A 6,000-nucleotide genomic window follows, 5' to 3' on the forward strand; every position below is an offset into this window, starting at 1 on the left:
CAATCCTTGGCTGTTAAATATCTCAAGAATGCCAGGGAGTGAATCTCGCTGCCGGGCAAGACACCCCTCCATCTGGAACTTATTAGAAAGAGTTCTGCGACCTGGCAGAGGGGTGTGGAGAGGAGTGTCTGCTGAGGGGAGCTAGGCTCATAAAACCCTGGAATTGGAGGAGACCCTGGGAGGGCAGGGGAGGGGCAGGCGTTAGCATGGGTGGCAGGTCACCTTGAGGTCAGCCAGCAACCAATGGCCCCTGCCTCCTGACCCCACACCCCACACCCAGACTCTCAACGTCAGCTCAGCAAACAAATGCTAAGTGAGGGCTGCCTGTGGTTTGCTGGCTGGCAGTCTCGCCTGCCTCCGGGAGGGACAGGGAGAGGGAAAGTGGTGACTCATGCACTTGGGAATCTCACGCTGTAGATTAGCAGGTGATGTCAGAGCTGGAGGGCGCCATTATTCCCTGGGCTCTCACTGAGCACCGGCAACCACGAGATGCAGAAAAGACTCCCACTCCCCCAATAGCCTTTCCATCCTCTCCGTCAGTCATAAGAACCGCAACTTGTCATTGGCCTTGGGGCCACTGGATACTCTAGGATGGTCTCATGTGAAGACCCCTAATTACATCTGCAAAGGCCCCTTTCCCAGGTAAGGTCACACCGAAGGATTCCAGGATGTGATGTGGGCACAGCTTTGGGGCAGCAGCGGCCTGTCCCTGTGGGTGATCACAAACCATACACACGCCCTTGGAGGGGGACTTCCAGACCCTGAGGTCTCCCGCCAGCCCGGGGAAGCCCCGGAGGCTCCCGGGCTCCTTCCCTCGGCTCTGAAGCCTCTTGACCTCGTGTGTCCAGGTGCCACGTAGGGCTGCACAGTTGGGTCCTGCCTCCTGGCCTGGCCACGTGGGGTCAGCCACCGACCTGTGCTGGTGGCTCAGACTGAAACACGCAGGTCCTTGTGGGCATTTCCTCCACACCCAGCTCCGTCTTGCCACCCCTGCCCTGAGCTCTGCACAGCTGCTGCTCTCAGAGTCCCACCTCCCCTTCTCCCGGGAGGGGCTTCTGACCCCTTGGGAACCTCTGGAGGCCTGGGCCCCTCTCACTTGCGTGCTCGCCCAGCACACTCGTCCTCACTCCCTCTTCAGTGCTGTTCTCCCTCTGCTGTGCCCGAGCCTGTTCATCCCTCACCCTCCCGCCCCTCTGGGGTCTGCTCGCGACCCCACAGGCCTCTCCCTGGGAGCAGCTGAGTGGAGGGGTAAGAACCCCGACTTGAGTCCAGCTGGCCTGGATTGCTGCCCCCACTGACCACTGTGAGCAGGCCCCATGCGGAGAGCGTTCTGAGTTCCGGTCCCTGACAGGGAGAGAAAGGAGCTCAGCCCATGTCACCAGGTGGTTGTGCAAATGGACGAAACAACTGCTCAGGAGGCGCTCGGCGGGTTGGCAGCCCGTGTCCCCTGTGGTGGCTGGGCCATCATTAGTGGACACCCAGCAGCTGCCCAGACTCTAAGGCAAAAGGTGCCAAACTCACTGTCCGAGTGGTGGATGGAATCATGGTCCAAACCAGGAGCCTCGGGTCCCCTAATGTCACCCCGGACGAACACTGGACGCTTTCTCAGTGTCCCCTTCCTATCACCATCCTGTCCCATTTTCTCCCTGTCCCCTCAGCCTCCCTCTGTAGTTTGTACCCATTGCCAACCATTCCCTCTGCGGCTGTGCAAAGGGACATTCTCACCTAAGCCACCGTAAGACTCTTCCTCTTCCTGGCCTGGTCTCCCTCCCACCCTCCTGCTTCTCAGTGCCTGAGGTGCCTTGTGACAAACACTCAGGACCATCTGTGGGACCACTGCTGGGAGGCAGCCCCGCGGGAGGTCCAGCCCCTCGGCTGCTGGCTCACATGGCCCCTCTCACCCCAGGCTGCAGCCACCCCCTGCCTGTCATTTCCTGGACACACTCAGCCGTCTGAAAAGCCTGCCTCGCTGCCATGCTGCCCTCCTTCTGTGACCAGATAACTCCTACTGACCTCAGAACTCAGCTCAGTTTTATAATCAGCAAAGAAAATTTGTACATATTTTTAAAACAACTCAGCTCAAGACCTGCCTCTTTCTGGATGCCTCTCCCACTGTGCACCCTGCTACCCTGCAAGCCTGTTTCCACCCCACCCCCACACAAGCTCCTAGGGTGGTCACCCAACTTTGCAGCCCTCTGTGCCTTAGAAATCTTCCTGCCACCTGCGCCATGTCTCTGAAACAAGCAGAGTTCCACTCAGGTGGTCCAACTGAAGAGCTCTAAGGGGAGAAACTGGAGGGGAAACGCCCGAAGGTGGCAGCAGCAGAAGCGATACCCCTCCCCCCCAACACACACAGCCCGGGTTCCGGGACAGGGCCCCAAGCCCAGGGACGACTGGGGACCATCACTGTGGCAGCCCTTCTCCTCCCTCTCACCCTCTGACCTCTTGCAGGTCCTCCCAGCAGCCAAAGCCCAAGGGGGAGAGGGGTCACCCTGCAAGGCGCCTAGGTGATGGGGTCCAAGGAAGTGACCTCTGGGGATACAGAGCAGGCAGAAGGAAGTAGAACAGGAGCACACACTCACTTTCTTCTGGAGAATGATGAGGGCGGGGGGAGGCCACCCCACTAAGGAGGTTGTGTGTGCAGTTCCTGGCTTTTCTGACGAATGAGAACACACACGGCCTTTGCCATGGTGAGGCAGACTTGCCATCAGGCTGAGAGAGGCCCCGGGCAGCAGGGCTGCAGGCTCTGCACCCCACCTCTCAGGGAGATATGGGCTCCTCTGATTGCTTCCCACCCCCTTTTGCTGGGGTTCCACTGGGAGAGGCTGAGGAAACCTCTAGTGCCTTTGTAGGGGGCTGCGTTCCATGGGCAGACGAAGGTCTCAGGTTCCCTGATTCCTAACTGTGTGCCCTCTCTGACAGCACAGGAGGTTCCCGGCTCCAGCCAGGCCAGCTCCCAGGAGTCCCTTTAGAGCAGGAGTCTGGCAGTGTGCTGTGATCCAGCCACGCCGTGCCAGGGGATTCCATCCTGCCGACAAGGGCTCCCGCGATCGTGAGCATCAGCCCTGTCACCATTATAATTACTGCTCGGCTCTATAGGTTTGGGCCCCCTGTTAGTTGGTCTGTAAATCCTTGTGCAGGAAAGGGCATCTGCCCATTGCCAAGCAGGACCTGGGCTGGGGAAGGATGCAGGGACACAGTGACCTATCACCTTCCTGCTGTCAGCCCACTGTCTTTCCCTTTCAGGAAAGGAGAGAACATGGAACCACAACAGGTGGGAAACTGGGAAACAGACCTGAGTTCAGAAGAGGATGAGGAAAACGCAGCTGGGCCCCCCAGGGCCAAGCCTTCTTGCAGGGGCACGGAGACCTCCCACGTGGCACCATCCTCCCTTGGGCCGCCGGTCTGACCTGGCCGTGGCCGTGTGCTGAAGGCAGAGGTCATGTAACCAGCCCCCAGGAGGACCATTGCACTCCATCGTGGTGAGATGGCCAGCCATCAAAATGGACCAGGTTCTGTCTGGTGGAAGGGTCCACCCAGAAGAGTCCATGCTCCTCTCAAAGTCACAGGGCCTGAGGCCTCCTCTGGAAGGGCTCATATCCTCACAGGCTTTAAGTCTCCTCCCAAATCTCTAAGCCCTGTCCTGACACTCAGGTGACCGGCTGGTTTACGTCAGGGCTTCTCATTCAGTGCTACTAACATCGAGCCAGAAACTCCTTGGTTGGGGCAGTCCTGTGCACTGGAGGACACCGAGGGCTGTCCTGACCTCCCCACGGATGCTCACCGCACAGCCCCCAAGATGTGACACCTGCAGACATTGCCAATGTCCCCTGAGTCCCTGTGGCCGGCTGAGAAGCTCTGGTAGACAGAGTCCTGGCCCCTTCCATACCCCAAGTCTGCGGGTTCTGGGACATGTGGGGGTAGGCAGGAGCAGAAGCAATGTGAACGAGACAGGAGGGAGAAGGCGGTGGGGGGCAGGGGCAGGCAGGAGGGGGTGTGTCCTCAGGGCAAATGAGGAAGGGTGCAGATCAGAGAGGCGGGGCTGCACCAGAAAAGTCCCTCACAGAAGTGATTTGAATAGCGCTCAGAAGGTTTGCATAGAATGGTTTGCATCCGAATGACCCAAGCTTTTGAACTGGCAGACTCTTGGGGTCCTGCTGGTAAAAGAAAACTGTCGTGAGGCAAAGCTGGGGTAGGGGGAGTTGAGTCCCGGGCCAGAAAAGGACCAGGCTTGTCCTGGAACCATGGGGGGTGGGGGGGTTGTTGCTGGCCACTGGTTCCCTCACCGGCTGTCTCCCCGCCATGGTGCACACGGCCTCCCTCCCTGGAGTCCAAGCCTACGAGTTCTGGAGGAGCTCCAGCTGTGTGCGCTGGTCCCGTGTGGTGCACAGCACCGCCCAGCTGCCGCTAAGCTGACCTGCTGCTTCTGGACCTGTCCTCCGACTCTATCTCCTCGGAAGCTCAATCTTTGACCTTACCTCATAAACTCATGAGTTCTGGGGTCACATGAACGTGGGAAGCCCTGAGAAATGGAGTGCTTTGTGTGTGGCGTCTGAGGCTGCTGTGTGAGGAGAGGCATGGCCATCCTAGGGGACGTCCTTCCAGGCTGGGGCGCCCCTGGACAGCCCCTGGAAGGGCCCACGAGCCTGCAGGCAGCGGCCCACCCTTAGCTAGTGCGCCCACCTGCAGGGAGAGGCCCATCTCCTTCCCAAGGCGGAGCCAGCACAGAGCCTGCACGCACCCCCCACACCGAGCCCTCCCCAGGGGTAGTAGCATGGACGGTCTATGCAGCACTGTCTGACGACCCAGACACTGTACAAGAAGCAGTGCCCGTTTCCCACTGCTACCTGCTTAACTTCCTCCTTCATTTCATAAACAGAGTCCCCAAAACAGCTGTTCTCCCAGCTCCGGATCTCCAGAAACTGAGATCATTCCATGAGCTGACATGCATGAACAAGGACTAGCATGTGAGGTGTAAGAAACCTACCATGGCCAGTTCCCTTGTGGTGGCCTTACGGTGGGGCCTGGCGCTGACCGCAGCAGGCATGGCTTCCCTGCCGTTGCAGTGGCCTTACTTTCAAAGCACATCTTAAAGGTCTCATTTCAATATCACCAACAATACATCAGAGGTGGAAATAAAGATGTGTGGGCGTCTCAGAATGTGTAGCGTTTTCATCTCCTGATTGGAATGTGCATGAGGATGTTTGTAATCATTATGGAAGGCCGGCAGGGAGGATGGCAGGTGAAGGGGAGGGGAGGGGAGGGGAGGGGCGAGGCGGGGAGGGGAGGGGCGAGGTGGGGAGGGGAGCTCCGCTAGGTTAGGGAGCTAGAGTCTCAGCTGGACCCCTGCAGCCATTTCATGGCTGCCTGTCCTCCCTTAGGTCAGTATGTATTTATCGACAAGTGGAGGGGTGATTGGCCAGCCCCTGGGCCCATGTTAATCACCGCTGTGCACTGTCAGCATTATTAGCATCCAGCGGCCACCAGTAGGCAGAGGCCCAAGCCCCTCACCAATACATGGCCCCCTGTAAGGTGAGTGTCAAGCTTGCCAGGCTCCGCTACAGCTGCTCCATTCAAAGGCAGCTTCCCGCGAGAGCCCCTGCCCACAGCTGCCAGTGGCCACTGTGCACCCTGCACCTGGGCACGGCCTCTGGGGTTCCAGGCCCCAGGGCAGAGCCGCAGGTGGCACAGGGCTTGCCCCAGGGCTCCCCCATCAGTCAGACTGAGGGGTCCCCCTTCCTGCCGCTCAGCCTGGAAACACCCAGGCCTCCCCCTCCTGCACTGAGCTATGTCTCTGCAGGGCAGATGCTCAGGCTTCCTCTGAAGGAGGCTGGTTTATCCCGAGGGCTGGGGGGTGGGCAGAGGGCTGCTCCTCCTTTAGGGACGTCCCCTCACTCTCCTACCCCAGCCCTGCCCTGGCTGCCCAAGGCCTTAGATCCCAGCATATTGGTGTCCGGTCCTCATGGTCCGAGGCGGAGTGGCTGGCATTGTCCTCTATGG

Source organism: Rhinolophus sinicus, linkage group LG01 (assembly GCF_036562045.2).
Source record: "Rhinolophus sinicus isolate RSC01 linkage group LG01, ASM3656204v1, whole genome shotgun sequence".
Classification (NCBI taxonomy): domain Eukaryota; kingdom Metazoa; phylum Chordata; class Mammalia; order Chiroptera; family Rhinolophidae; genus Rhinolophus; species Rhinolophus sinicus.